The sequence below is a fragment of the Acartia tonsa genome, chromosome 11 (assembly GCF_053477335.1).
Source record: "Acartia tonsa isolate MP-2025a chromosome 11, ASM5347733v1, whole genome shotgun sequence".
NCBI lineage: Eukaryota > Metazoa > Arthropoda > Copepoda > Calanoida > Acartiidae > Acartia > Acartia tonsa.
The window spans coordinates 188,759-204,830 of NC_137270.1; the positions used below are offsets into that span (position 1 = coordinate 188,759).

Genomic DNA, 16,072 nt, shown 5'->3' on the forward strand with positions numbered 1-16,072 from the left:
AGATGCAAATGCAGAGGATGGGAAAAATATGCAAGATATAAGGACGAATCTGGAGATTAAATCCATCAGATGATAGATTGAAAAGAGATGTTTAGAGAGGATTGGACATATCATGAGGATGGAGGACAATAGAATTGTGAAAGTAGGTACATTGAATGGATGGAGAGTCTTGAGTCAGCTAAGAAAGTTCTAGGAAAGAAACGAAAGACAATATTATACTACAAAAATTAGTAAAGGAGGCTGGTATGGACTACACCAGGGTTGGACAAATGACCAGACAGAGAAAGGAGTGGAAGAAGAGAATCAACATTAGAATGAAACACTAGGTTTAGGAAAAGCAAAGAGGAAAACTGAACAGAGAAGAGAAAATACAGAGAAACAACAAAATACCTGTACTAACTAACTTAACATGTAACTTTACTGCAAAAGATTATAATCTTCAACTAACATGGCACAACACCAAAAACAAGTGCCAACCACAGAAGGAGGCGTAGTACTTCCAGTACTGAAAGCCATTTTAAGTTCTAGTTATTGAAGTAACATGTACTCAGAACATATTCTTAATACATCATTAAAGGAAGCCTGCAAGAAATACCACCCAATACCCTAAATTTGAAGCCTTCAGCTTCTATAACAAAAAGTTCTAGGGATTTTAAAATGACATTTTATGTACAATGAAAATTTTGAAAGAATTGCAGTGCTAATGTTAGAAATTTTGAAATTAAACTACGTGGCCTAGAAACAAAATTATAAGCTTATTTTTGTCATAAATTTAGGCAACCAGTACAATAAAAATACCACAACTGAATCTGATGTCCTCTGTGAGGAGTAGGCTGAAGGACTTTGCTGATGATCTGATGGTGATGATCTCCAGGTAGTTGCACGTCGGACACGCTCCTTCTTGACAACCAATTAGAACAGACAACCCGAACTCTCCAGAAATTGCCATCTTAAATAGAGAAATCCTGAATGAAATAAATATTCACAGGAAAACAAAATGGAGAGAGAAAGTTGCTGAAATCAAATGCTCATCCAAGCTATTTAAGTTAATTAAAAACCTAAATGGCAAAAATGGCCTGTCAAACAACAACCAAGCCATCAGATTCAAAGGCAAATATCTTTCATCTGCCAATGACATATCTAATGGTTTTAATAAACAGTACACTTCTGTTGTAAGACATCTAAGCTCCAAAGACTCAAGGACCATATCAAAACAGATCAAGAAAAATGATCTAGTTGAGGATGACTTGATATTTACTCCCGACCAGACTTGGAAAGCCATCAAAGCTGCTAAAGCTTCCAAAGCTGCTGGCCCCGATAACATCTCAAATTTACATCTTAAACACCTTGGACCCAATGGTGTAAAATTCCTCACCACAATTTTCAACATGTCCATAAACACCAGCACAATACCTGATATTTGGAAGAAATCCGTCATTATTCCCCTTCTTAAACCTAACAAACCTGCAGATTTGTCTGACTCCTACAGACCAGTTTCCTTACTTTGTCCTGCAATAAAAATCCTAGAAAGACTCCTACTTCCTACTCTTAACAACAATCTAGACATTCCAAACTTCCAGCATGGCTTTAGAAAAGACCATTCTACAGTCACTGCTTTAAATGATTTCAATGATCAGGTAACAAACGGCTTCAACAAGAAAAAGTCGGCCAAACCTGACAGAACTGTTCTCTTACAGATTGACCTAAGCAAAGCTTTTGATATGGTTAATCATGACAAGCTTCTGAAGGATCTGAACGAAACATCTCTTCCTTCAAACCTGAAACGCTGGTTTTGCTGCTACCTTAAAGGAGGACAATCACAGGTGAATTTCAGAAATGCAAGATCTAGCTTTCGAAATGTAAGGGCAGGTGTTCCACAGGGGGCAGTGACATCGCCTATCCTTTTCAACTTTTATCTACGACACCTCCCCTCACCTCCTAAGAATGTTCAGATTATCCAATATGCTGACGACATAAGCATATATGCGACAGGAAACCCCATCGATAAATTATCTGATGCCATCAACAACTATGTCCCAGCTGTAATGAAATTCTTAGAAGAAAGGGAACTCCAAGTCTCACCCACTAAATCAACAGTGACACTGTTTACCACTGACACTAAAGAATTTAAGGTTAAACCAGTTGTTGAAATGAAAGAAGTACAAGTTCCACATGAACATACTCCTAAATTACTGGGGGTAACATTTGACACCATGTACTGTTTTGCCAAACATGTTCTAACAGTAGCTGATAAAGCAAAGACCAAAATCAACCTGATGAAGTCTATTGCTGGATCCACCTGGGGACAGGATAAAGACACTCTATCCATGACCTACAAAACCATCTGCAGAAGCATAATGGAATATGCCACACCCATCTGGAGCCCCATAATCTCAGATACAAGCTGGGGGAAGCTTCAATCCCTCCAGAATCAGGCTCTGAGACTTATAACTGGCAACCTCAGAATGGCCTCTGAACAACACCTTCACAGAGAGTCTAAGATTCTTCCTATTAGAGATCACTGTAAAATGATCTCAAACCAGTTTCTTTTATCCAACCACATCAACAACCATCCAGGAAATAAGTTGACTTCTAAACCTCTTCCAAAAAGAAAAATTAAACCTTCAATACAGTTCTACAGACCAGCAATTAAAAACCTCCTTCCTGTTCAAAAAGAAAATTTGAAATCTAAATATAAGGCTATTCACACATCAGAGGTCAAAAATATTATAGCCAAATATCCCCCAAACAAAGTTCTCAAAAGAAACCCGCCAGAAGTTAATAGTGAAGAATCCAGCCTTCCCAGAGCTACCAGATCACTTCTCTCACAATTAAGATCTGGATACTCTAGACTACTCAACTCCTACCTACACAGAATAGGTGAAACCACAGACGACAAATGTCCTAAATGTAGAATTCACACGCACACCACATCTCATCTGTTTAAATGCCCACAGAACCTGACAAATCTTACTGTTTTATCCCTCTGGACTCAGCCTATCATGGCCGCGAAGTTTTTAAATTTTGACACGGGCACAACAAGAGATTCAACAACTGAAGACCTGTCCACTGGAGGCTAATCAATCAATCAATAAAAATACCAACTTTTATAGTCAAAATCATTAAAAAAAATTAAGTTTAACTTGCGTTGTACCGAGTGTACTGTAGCCAATCAGAAGGCTGAATCAGCTAAACAACCAAACACAGCTGAGCTTGTCTTAGTTTCCCCCTTTGTTTCCGTTTGATTTTTGTTTAAAAATGCAATTTAAATCGAATTTTTTTCATGGATTTTGACTATGCGATGTGGTGTTTTTATTGTAAAAATGTAATCAGTTACCGGCAAAGTTTCTGACAAAGATAAAGTCATAATTTTGTGTCTAGGCGACGTAATTTAATATTTTTTTTTCTTTTATAAGCATTGTAAATCTTTCAAAATTTCCATTGTACATAAAATGCTATTTTGAAATGCCTAGAACTTTTTTGTTATTGAAGCTGAAGGCTTTAAATTTGGGAATTGGGTCTACTTGTGGCAGTCTTTTAGCAGTTAAAGTGTGGTATTTCTTGCAGGCGTCCTTTAAGGAAAAATATGAGTGATGTTATTGCCAACAAGATCTAACAATAGTCTAAAGCCCAGTTCACAAAAGCATTTTAGAGGTCGACCGAATTTTTCAGTAGGTCAACTGATTTGAGTACAACCTAATCGAAATATAATCCTATTTTTTGCTGCAATTACACAGTTTTTGTACATGAAAATGATTAGAGATTGTAATAATAACCCCATTTTTCTGATTTACCAGTATAATTATATTGTTTAACGAAAAAAAAGTTACTCTATACTTGGTTTCATTTTTCATATCTAATTTAAATCATTGGTTTATCTTTCTATCCCTGCTAGTGGTCAGTAGTGAGACAATGTTTATTTGAAAATTACTCAAAAGCTGTCTTTTAACAACGTTCAATATTATTTCTTTTTACTTGTACTTTAAAGTTTAAACAATTTAGATAATTATTTAATTTCTTTGAGGTTTATAGCAAAAAATTATATTTAGCTAGCCATGCATTGCTTTGTATTTAAAAAAATATTAGTCACTGTTTGTATTTTATAATGATCAGCTGATATGATTTTACTACGATATTTGTTTTTGTAAATAAAAAATGTGTTTATGACAAGGCCGGACAGTAATTCATTTAGTAATTAGCAAGACTATTTTTGTTTTTACCTTTTTATCATGTAGCTTTTATTTATAATTTAAAAGAGAGAAGCCCGCTATGTTTTTCCGATGTATCTCAGTCAAATAAATATGAAAAATTAGATTGAAGAGTAGGTATCATTCCATGTTAAATTTCAGATTTAAAAAAATGATTTTCATGAGCACTGAACAGCTCACTTCTCTCTATGATTTATAAAAGGTAATTATTTTATAACCCCTGACTGTTGCGTAATACGCAGCACATCCGTTCGTTTTTAGGAAGGTTATAGATTCGTATCTCGGCCCAACTCCACGTCATACTTAAAGATGTTAAAACTTGTTCCTATTGCTGCTATGTTAGGTCTGTGACATAAATAGTTAGATTAGATGGGATTTAGGACCTTGGCCCAAAATAGGTGCAACTTATTACCATGCTTAATTAGTACTTACAGATAAATATATAGTGGCGTGCACAGTGTTGTGCCATGAGGGTGCACAAAGGAGGGGGTAGTTGACTTGCCCCCCCCCCTCATTTTCAATTTTTGTTTGTAAAAGAAAGAAAATTGTGGGGAGGGAGGCCAGGTCAATTTTTGGTGGAGTTAAATATAAGTTCAATGGTAAGTGCCCTACCACACCCCACCCTTAGGCGTGTTAGGTTAGAAAAAACCCCCCGCAGAAACGGTTTACACAGGATGTACTGGGACCTTATGGTGGTTTCAGAACATACTTTCCCTAAATTGAGTTAGTAGCTTCCCATAGTAGAAAATTTTTAAATTACTTTTGGTGATCAAATATTACTTTTATTTTTAGACTACCTTCACCTAACCTGCTTTATTGTCTTATTTTGTCTTTCATGTTTATCATGCAAATTCGCTGACATTGCAGTTGAAATGACAGATATTGGAGCTTTCTAAAAAGGTCTATAACATTTTTCTAGCTCTAATACTTTTTTAGATATCTTATTTCAAAGTATTGCTGTAAAATCATCTTTTATACAGCAAAAAGTTGAAATATAAAATTAGTTATTTTAGAGAAAATTACAAGTATTTTCATGTAAATCTTTCTAATATTGCTCCAAATTGACCAAATTGGACAGTTAAGGTGCCTAAAACTATCTACTTTCAATGGACAATCCAAATACATAGTTTGTAAGACTATATAAGCTAATAGGAGCATGCTGAAGTGATTTTTAAAAATGCTAAAGGAAAAAATATTTCCTATTTAAAAAAAAAAATTGAAATTTAATCGACTTTAGAAAAGATTTTAAGGTAAGTTATGGTGTATAAAGTTGTCACTTTGTAATTAGAAAGCCAATAACACACAATCATCTGATATTTTGAACCAATAGAAACATATCTTAAGAAAAATAGACATAAACATTGAAAATAAACCAAAAATTGGTTAGAATTTTAATCATTTCTAAGTAGGTTACAAATGTAATCTACTAATTCTAGTAATTTTTTATAACCTTATGAAACAAAATTAGTTTTTGCCACCTTAACTAAAAAAAACATAGTAATTAAAAGACTTTTATGGATGATCTCACATATATTAAAAAAAAAAATTTATTCTTAGGCCACATTTTTTTTTGTTGATAAACACTATTAAGTACTCTAAACTAGTGCTGAGATTTTTAAAAATAATAAATCATAATTAATTATGAGTTTATTGTACCCTAAAACTCCTTTTACATTATTAAAAATGCCTTAATAGTGATTTTTAATTAAAAATTAAATTACATTTGTTTCTTTGATATTTCAATTTAGCCTTTTCCTGTTGACTTTTAAAGTCTCAAAAAGTGTGGATTTGGATTGTCCATTGAATGTAGATAGTTTTAGGCACCTTAACTGTCCAATTTGGTCAATTTGGAGCAAAATTAGAGTGATTTATATGAAGATACATGTAATTTACTCTAAAATAACTAATTTTATATTTCAACTTTTTGCTGTGTTAAAGATGATTTTACAGCAATACTTTGAAATAAGATATCTAAAAAAGTATTAGAGCTAGAAAAATGTTTGTGACCTTTTTAGAAAGCTCCAATATCTGTCATTTCAACTGCAATGTCAGCGAATTTGCATGATAAACATGAAAGACAAAATAAGACAATAAAGCAGGTTAGGTGAAGGTAGTCTAAAAATAAAAGTAATATTTGATCACCAAAAGTAATTTTAAAATTTTCTACTATGGGAAGCTACTAACTCAATTTAGAGAAAGCATGTTCTGAAACCACCATAAGGTCCCAGTACATCCTGTGTAAACCGTTTCTGCGGGGTTTTTTTTCTAACCTAACACGCCTTCGGGTGGGGTGTGTGATTAAATACATGTTACTGTTTAAGGACATACTGACGTTTTTAGGACTTGATTATAGAGATGCTTCGCTTATAACAATAGACGTTATTGAAATAGGAATCAATAGTATTCAAAAAATCAGATGAATAGGATATTTTTAACATTCAAAACCATTATTTGTTGTCTAAAAAGTAAAAATCAGCTTGTTATAAATGGATGTACGGACTTTCTGGTAACGATTATAGAGTTGCTGTGCTTTCTAAGTCGTACCTAACTGTTGTATAAATCAGCATGAAAAGTTTGAGATTGATAGGACAATACTAGCCTGTTTAAGTTAAGTAAAAAAACTAAATGTACCAGACGTACGGACGGACCGACCCTAATTATAGAAATATGAAAAAATTGAGGGGGATTTTTATTTTTGAAAAATAGCTTTAAACAACCACAGGACCAGTAGATATATTCCCTGAAGAGTAGAATTCAATTTAGTGGTTAGCTAGATCTTAAGGGATGGGCGGACAGACAAACAGACATCAAGCTACTTTGTATTATAAATTAACACCTAGGGATCTAAGGAACAAAACAATAACCGATTAATATGTACATCCCCAATATTGATACATATTTAATAAATACATATTTAATAAAATATATTACAAAATTATTTGTCTGTAGATGACAATTAGTGGTTGAAAAGTTTTGACACTCATCTTAACCCATTAGTGACGAACCGGCTTTTAACGCCCGGTTCCAGAAAATGCCGAAAAAAACCGGTTCTCAGTTTTAGGATTGCATCATTCTCAGTATGAATCCCCCCTCTACTACCCTGGTTTTCATTTCCCCCTGGAGCAGGCAGATTTGCTTACTTCCGTTTGCCGGTATAGCTCAACAAAATTTGAAAACCAAGAAAAACAAGGTGATTTTAAAATACCCCTCCTAACTTTTTTGTTTATGAAGTAATTTTAAGTTAGTGATTTTTTTCGTGAAATTTAAAGTTTATTGGCATTTACATTCATTTGTGAATTCATTTTATTCAAATTATTATTTTTTATATGATTTTTTTATCGTTTTTTTACGTTCTATATAGACCCGGCTCGGCATATGGGGAGAAAGTCTGAAATTTTCATTACCCGGTTTTACTAATAGATCTTTTTTACAACAACAACAAAAACCGGGTTTATAAACCAAAAAGGGGTGGTACCTATAGCCAAAATCTTAAATGTGATATAAATTGTTTTGTATGTTAGTTGTAGCTCTATCAATTACATGAGGTTATGTAGTTTTCAATTACGGATCGTATCGTAGTTTTAAAAAGTGTTCATCTTACTTTGGGCGTTCAAAAATTACATTTTTAATTTTTTTGGCCAAATTACCGGGTATTTAGGTCGCAAACGGGCTTTAATGCCGGGGGAAAGCACCAAAAAACGCCAAAAACGGTTATTAATGCCGCAAGGTTTTTTTACTCGCGCCGAACCAGGTTTTATTGCAACTTTCCTGTGCACGCCACTAGAGCAAAACAAAAAAATTGGAATTCCGTTTTTACCATTATAAAGCTTCCCTGAGATTTTCAGCTCGATCGGTCCATAAAAGTGGCGCTCGGCACTAATGGGTTAATGAACCAACCAAAAAAAAATCAATTAAATTTCCTGAAGTTCTTATGCTAACGAATATAAAAACGTTATTATAAAACTTTGAAGTTTGGGGACTAGTGTAATTAACAGTCCCCTCCCTTTCTAAATAAAACTGCTGACTTTAAATATGAATACCCTGTAACTACATAATTTAAAAACAAAGCATTACCAATAGACAGACAGAATACTACTTGCTAATTCCAATTTAGAATAATTATAAGAACCTCACGTTATTTGCATATTAACTTTACCTTTCCGCAGTGAGGTAGGGGACATTGGGCTGTTTATAACACTAGTCCCCAAAGTTTAACAGTTGTGTGTTCAAACGTTTTAACTACTAACTTTAATCTACACAAGGGGTAATTTTGTGTATTATCATTGGGGATGTACAACAATTTATTGACCTTTGTCTTATCCCTTTAGATCCCTGATATTTGTAATAATCTATAGAAACGATTATTTAGTTACATTAAAACATCAAACATAAAGAGGTTTAGATTTTGGTTTAGCCCCCCCCCCCCTCTCCTCACCATCATTTAGTGCAATAGAACTTGAAAATATTTATTATTAACTTTAATTCTAAGTCAGAATAAATATTTCCCAATATGTCTATGTTTTTGTGTCTTTTATTTATTTGAATTATATCTTAAGTTTTGACTTTATAAGCGCATTTAAACGCCTTTTCTTACAAGCTTTTCGTGCACCCACGTTCAGAAAACGGGCTAAAAACCCCTACGGGGGCGCAGGGGGGTAAATGAAACCAGTACTGGCGATTAAAATATGTCTTTGGGTAATCAAATATTGCTTTTTTAGCCGGTGGCACCCGGTGAAAACATGTTTTCTGATACTGTCTACTTAAATGTTGATTAAAAAACAAACAAATAAAAACTAAAATCTTGACTTCAACTAGAATTATTTAGGACTAATTTCTTCAATTTGTGTTTTTTTCTTTTATACTGTCAAAATATATGTAATGCATGATTCGTCAGAAGTTATTTTGTCTAATTACGTTACTTCTAAGAGATTTTATAATACTTTTAAAATTGTTGGTGAAACACAAAAAGTATGCCTTTTTCTGTAAGAAAATTTTTGCATTTCTTGACTTCCATGCATTAGAATGCTTACTTAAAAAGCGTATTTTTACGATTCCTTTGAAATATGATGTACATTGGGTATGATAATACTCATAGAATGTTTAAAACTTGATTTGGGGGTGGTGAATTGTTGCCCCTTGTTGCCCCTATGTGCGCTGGTTGTTGGTACTAGAAATCTAAAAATGTTTTTTTTGTATCATTTCACATGATTTAAAGCAAAAACATGTTTCAAAAGTTGATTCCTACATAATTCATGGCAGATTTGACCTAAAGATAGCCAATAAATGAATATACTAGGGTTCTGTGTAATATCATTATATCGATTTAAAAAATCAAGTTTCACTATGGTTTTAAGTGAAAAAACAATTTGAAATGTTGAGCAATATTAGATGAAATATTATCAAATATTTTGTTGAGTTCAAAAGTTCGAAAAAAATAACAGGCCAAAACAAAATCAAATGCTGTAAATTACAAAAGTATACTAATAAAACTGTTTATAACATTACAAGTTACCATCCCTTTTTCTAAATTAACATTTTTTAGTGAAAAAGTTTACTTTTGTGTCACAGCAGTTTGAACTCAACAAAACATTTGATAACGTATAGTTAAAAAATGTCTAACATTTTAAATTTTTTTTCATATAAAACCATGGTGAAATTAAATTCTTTAAATTGACATATTGATATTACACAGAACTCTCGTATATTCATCGAAAAAACATTTAGAATCACTGCTGGAACGTGCTTAGATTCGTGGATAGTTACCAGAAAGTCCTGTTTAAAAGTGAAGCTTTTCTATAATTAGGGTCAGTCTTTCTTGTTGTAACAGGTAGCTCTTTTGGTTAATTTAAACAGGTTAGAATTGTCCTATCATTTTCAGACTTTGCATGATGATTCCTATAAGTTAGGGATGACCTAGAGATTGCAGCAACACTTTAATCGTTAGCAAAAAGTCTCAAATTCCAATAAAATAGGCTCATTTTTTACTTTTTGACAACTAATTTTTTTTGTGTAATTATACAATTCATCTGATTTTAGGAATAATGATTCCTATAACAACAAGGTACAATGTTATAAGCAAAGCATCTCTACAAAAAAGTCCTAAAAATGTAAGCATGTGCTTAAACAGCATCATGTATTCAAGCAGTTTTGCAACAAATTTACTTACAATTATGTTAAGGCTTATGCATTGATATTCTGCTTATTTAGTTCTGACACTCTACAAGTGTTAATATTTATTAGTCCCTCCATTTCAGAGTTTTGCTTTTATGGATTTTGTTATCCTTGTTTAAAAAAAAGAGGGTTGGTTATCAATTCTATTTTTCCTTAAAGTTATGTGTTCAGTTCATAAACTTTAAAACAGGATTTAAATGCTAAGATTAACAAGGATGACAACATCCATAAAAGCGAAGCTCTGAAACGGTACGACAAACGGACATTAACATTTGTATAATGTCAGAACTGAATAATCAGAATGCGAATGTAAAAGAGTCAAAGCAAAATTGTAAGTAAATTTGTTAAAAAACTGCTTGATACAGGATAATGATTATGGACATACTTACATTTTTAAAACTTGATTATAGAGTTGCTTCGCTTATAATATTGTACTTTGTTGTCCCAGGAATCAGTATACCAAAAATCAGACCAATCGGATAATTAGGTCAAATACAAATTTGTTGTTAAAAATGTAAAAAAAATTAACATGTTTAAAATGGACGTACAGACATTTTGGTAATGATTATAGAGTTGCTACGCTTTCTAACTTGTACCTAACTATTACAGGAATCACCATGCAAAATTTGAAATTGATAGGACAATTCTAACATGCCTAAATTAATGAAAAAAGCTATTTAAAAAAGTAAAAAAATCAACATGTTTAAAATGAACGTATGGACATTTTGGTAATGATTATAGAGTTGCTACGCTTTCTAAATCGTGCCTAACTACTAAATGAATCACCATGCAAAATTTGAAATCGATAGGACAATTCTAACATGTCTAAATTAACAAAAAAAAGCTATCCGTGACGGACGTTCGGACGTACGGACGGACGGACGTACGGACGGACGTACGGACGGACGGACGGACGGACCGACCCTAATTATAGAAAAGCTTCGCTTTTAAAAATGGTTGCTTTTAAAGAGTAAAATGTAAAACTATGAATAAACGTCATTTTTGTGCTATTTCTTTTCTTAGACAACTTTAAATCATTTAAGAACTTTTTTTTTCCTTCAGGTTTAAAATATCACTGATGATTAACAATACTACAAGTTGTTGAGCATGAAGTAAACGTTAATATTATTCTTTGTGGACTAGTGCAATAAACAGATTAATGCCCTCTCCCTGCAAATATTTAAAATTAATGGAGAGAAAGAGCATAAAAAACGGTAGGAGATGGCCGCAGAGGTCCTGCCGCCAAAACTAAACAGTTCCACATTGTACCTAATCAAGTACCAGAGATCCATAGGAACTGACAGACAGAGATCCTTTTACTTTTCAATAAGGATTAAAAGTATGACATTTTAAACTGTACTACACCTAAAGAATAGTTCCACGAAATGATACCAACAACAACTTGGAAATTATCTTAATTTTAAAAAAAATTTGTGTGGAAACTCTTTCAAAAATACCCGTGTATCACATTTATGATGTTTTAACTCAAAACTCCCACATTATTTTTAATTTAGAAAATAAACAACATATTTCCAACAACTGTTTATCCCCAAAGGGCCCTGTTCCTAGGGGATAATACCCTGCATAGATCTTCTATCTCTTTGCCAAACCTTTTCATAAATAAACATACAAAAGTTTTCAAAAATAGAATTTATAGTCCATATGCGATCTGAGGGAACCCGCAACAATTAAAAATGTGTATTGATTCAAAAAGTTGTTTTCTGAAGGTCTAGTTTGAATGGTATCAAGTACGATACCATTAACTAGCAGCAAAGCAGAAAAATAAATATAAATTCAGAGATAGGTAACAATGGACTGTTTATTACACTAGTAGTAGTCCATTAAGTTTTAAAATAGTGTTCTCATTCGTTGGCTTAACAACTTTGTGGACTTTTACTGAAGTTTGATTGATTGGTTTATTACGTTTGGTGTTTAAACGTTTCAACAACTAAGTTTAATCTAAGGGAGGGGTAATTTTACTATCGGGGATGTACAATTTATCAATCTTTTATCTTATCCCTTTAGATCCCTGATATAATTCTATGTATGTTAAAAAGTACATTCAAATTAAAGAGTAGCTTCACACATTACATCATTGAACTAAAACAATATATGAAATATCTTATTTTATTTTGTTACAATAATCTATAATTTTGAAATCACTCACAAAATTTTATTACAAGCTATCGATCTTTGAATGTTTTTTCTTGCATGCAGCTATAAATACAACATCACTGTTTCCTGAAAAAAAAATACTTAATTCAAGAGTAGATTCTAACCATTTCTTTTATAAGCAAAGGTACTGCCCATTTAAAAAATCTAACAGCCATGCTTATGAAAACTACACTTTAAGAAAAGAGGGGGCATTTCTACAATAATTAAAAACAAACATTTTCATACTTAATGGCTTTTCCAAATGGCCTTTAATGACAACATCCATAAAAGCGAAGCACTAAAACGGTAGGACAAACGGACATTAACGCTTGTATAGTGTCAGAACTGAATAATTATAATATAAATGTATAGGGGTCAAAGCAAAAATGTAAGTAAATTTGTTGAAAAAAACTGCTCGATTCAGGACAATGTTTTTGGACATACTTACATTTTTAGGACTTGATTAGAGATTTGCTTCGCTTATTACATTATACTTTGTTGTCCCAGGAATCAATATACCAAAAATCAGATCAATCAGATGATTAGTTCACAAAAATTTTTTTCTAAAAAAATCTACATGTTTAAAATGGACGTACGGACATTTTGGTAATGATTTATAGAGTTGCTACGCTTTCTAAATCGTACCTAACTACTAAAGGAATCACCATGCAAAATTTAAAATTGATAGGACAATTCTGACATGCCTAAATTAATGAAAAAAGCTATCCGTGACGGACGGACGGACGGACCGACCCTAATTATAGAAAAGTTTTGCTTTTAAAAAACGATTTTTCTCTTATTCGTGGAATATCCCTTTTTGATAGTTTTTATTTCAATTTCTGTACGTAGATATTTTGCAGATCTTAACTATAACCTCTTTCTGACTTAAATAACTAAAACTGGGAAGAGACTTTAATATTTACGACCTTAAAATGAAAAAAAGGTGAAGTCCTTGAGCTGCGTATATTTACCTTGATATACATAGGATGTTGTGTGCAGAGAAATTCTTCCTTGTTTTATTCGTTGATAAAAGCTGTTGTTGTATAGGCGTGCTTCAAGTCAGTCTGCTTTCTATTAACCTAAATTTAAAAAAATCATAAACAACACTATGAATAATCTTTATAACAGTAGCAGGATGTCTATCTGTCTGCATGTACTGAAAGATTCTGATTTTTCCAGGTAAGGTTTAATCTAATTGTTACTCCCAATTAGTTTTACTTTTCATGGAAGCTGCTTAACATAGAGTTGAAGCAAATAGTCCTATTTTATAAAGATTTTTTTGTCCGAAGCTGAAGATGTCACAAAATACCAATCCTATTAAATTTACTTTACAGGGAAGCTTTATAAATATCTTGTGTAAGTTTGGACTATTATTCTCGCCTCGCCGTGAGGCTAGGGGCGAAGTAACTAACTAATAAAATCATGAATCCCTCTTCATAAATATATCACTGTACTAAAATCCAGTTTATATATCCACGACCATGGCTAAAAACGTTACGCATCCGCAGGTCGCCAGGGAGGTGATAGGGTCGAATCTCAGCTTAACACCACGTCATAACTAAAGACGTTAAAAATGGTTCCTACTGCTGTATAACTAAAAAATTTGTAATCGTTGAACTGAACTAATATTAACAGATACCATTAATCCAACAACAAAAAGCCTTTTTACTTCTTAATTGCATCCGATTTAAGTTTTGTAAATAAGAGAGGGGTAGGTTTATGGTAGAATCCGTAAAGGTGTGTGTTTTAAGGCTTAAAAATAGTAGTAGAACGACAATATTCACTAAATATGTGTATTTCTTATTGAAAAGAACTTTAGACAAAAATTTTTTTTAAAAAGTTAACATAAATTTTTATCGTTCTGCTACTATTTTTAACTTATAACACATAACCTTTACGGATTTTACCAGAAACCTACCCCTCTCTTTTTAACATGTGGGTTATATTGTAGTTCAAATGAAAAATAATGTAATACCTTATTTTTTTAGTAGAACATCGTAGAAAATCAATCCGCCGTCACTCAAAAAATTTGCATCTCATCTTTAGTAAAATCTGAAAGGATCCAAACTATTAAGAATATCGACGAAACAAAACAGGGATATAACACCCAAATATAAAATATTATGCCTTATTCATTACACCATATATATCTTTAACGTTAATAGTTGGTGGTAATTGGAATTATGGGTCTCTACGCCACTAATAGTAACTCCCAACTTTTTTTTGTAAAATTAGGAAAGATGTTTTTTTGGCAGCTCTGCAAAAATTTTCTCAAAATGCAAAATTGGGCACTATACCTCACTAAAATAAAAATGAGGAGGGGGGGGGGGGGGAGGTGGGATATTTCCCGCTTGTTTCTTTATTATATCAAGTCAGGTTAGGATATTTTTGGTGCTATCGCTCGATCATTTAATACCTTGGGATTTAAATATCCATTTATGATAAATTTTGTTATAATACACTCAGACACACACACACTTAAAAGTGCGTAACCTTTTCATTCTAAAACAACGTCTTCTCCGCCCACCTTGCTTGATTTTAATTAACTTTTAGCAAACGTTTATATTATAATATTTGAAAAAAAATCACAAAAAACTCAATATGATAATGCATTTATACAACATACGTATTGCAACAATGTATTATTTTTATTAAGATTACGAAAATTTAATTGTTATTGTCTGGCCATTTTGTTTTTTGGTTGGACTTTTTAACGATCAGCTGTTAGCTTAGGTTAAATATTGAGAGATGTTTCTTCAACATTACAAAAAAGTTTTAATAGATGTAACAACACAAATATTTTATTTTTATTTCAATAATTAACTATATTACAAGTACTTTAAGATTGTAAATTTAATTTTTAAATTTGCTAGAAAAATCAAATATTATTGAAATAATTTTCTTGGGATCATAAGAACGTCAGCCTAAATTTTTAAAAGTGTTAACCTCCAGCTGATTTCCTCAGGGAAAAAGGAACATTAAAGATTTTTTTTACTAAGTATATTTTAAAAAGTACGACTGAAAAAAGGTTGACCTCATAAAAGGTTGACCTTTTATTTCTCTCAGTCAACCTTTTAGCTTTTGTGAAATGGGCTTAAGATTTTTACAGATAGCTGTAACCAAAAACTTTGTAGCCATGTCAGGTGAAAATGATTCTAAATTTAATTGTGTACTGTGGTGTGTTGGTAAGTTAAAATAAAATAAAGATTCTCTGGCTACCTCTCCAGAAGAAAAAAATGGATACCATATGATTCTTTTAAGCATTTTCAGTACAGTTTTACAAGCTACAGTTTATTATAATTTTGTCATTATCATGTGACAGAGTTTGGTGTACAAACAAAGCTAAAGGTTCTGTTACAAAATAGGAGGAAAAAAAGCTTTGTCAAACCATATATTCATCTGTTGTGAATAATATTCCTAAAAATGCTATAAGAATTATCATTACTGAACATGTGTAATTTTCTAATATATGCCATATTTTGTTGGTGTGATGAAAATAGTCATTTAGGCTTGTAATGCTGCAATGCAACCAATCAAGA

At 32.3% G+C, this 16,072-nt stretch overlaps 1 long non-coding RNA gene across 1 annotated transcript; it reads right to left on the reverse strand.

Moving 5' to 3' along the window:
* Positions 1 to 12,492: 12,492 nt before the first annotated feature.
* LOC145332809 (uncharacterized) lies at positions 12,493 to 14,674 on the reverse strand. Its single transcript, XR_013884315.1, has 3 exons — positions 14,509 to 14,674; positions 13,505 to 13,612; positions 12,493 to 12,620 (listed from the first exon to the last, which is right to left on the reverse strand). It is a non-coding gene; the product is annotated as an uncharacterized LOC145332809 (long non-coding RNA).
* Between the last annotated feature and the right edge of the window lie 1,398 nt (positions 14,675 to 16,072).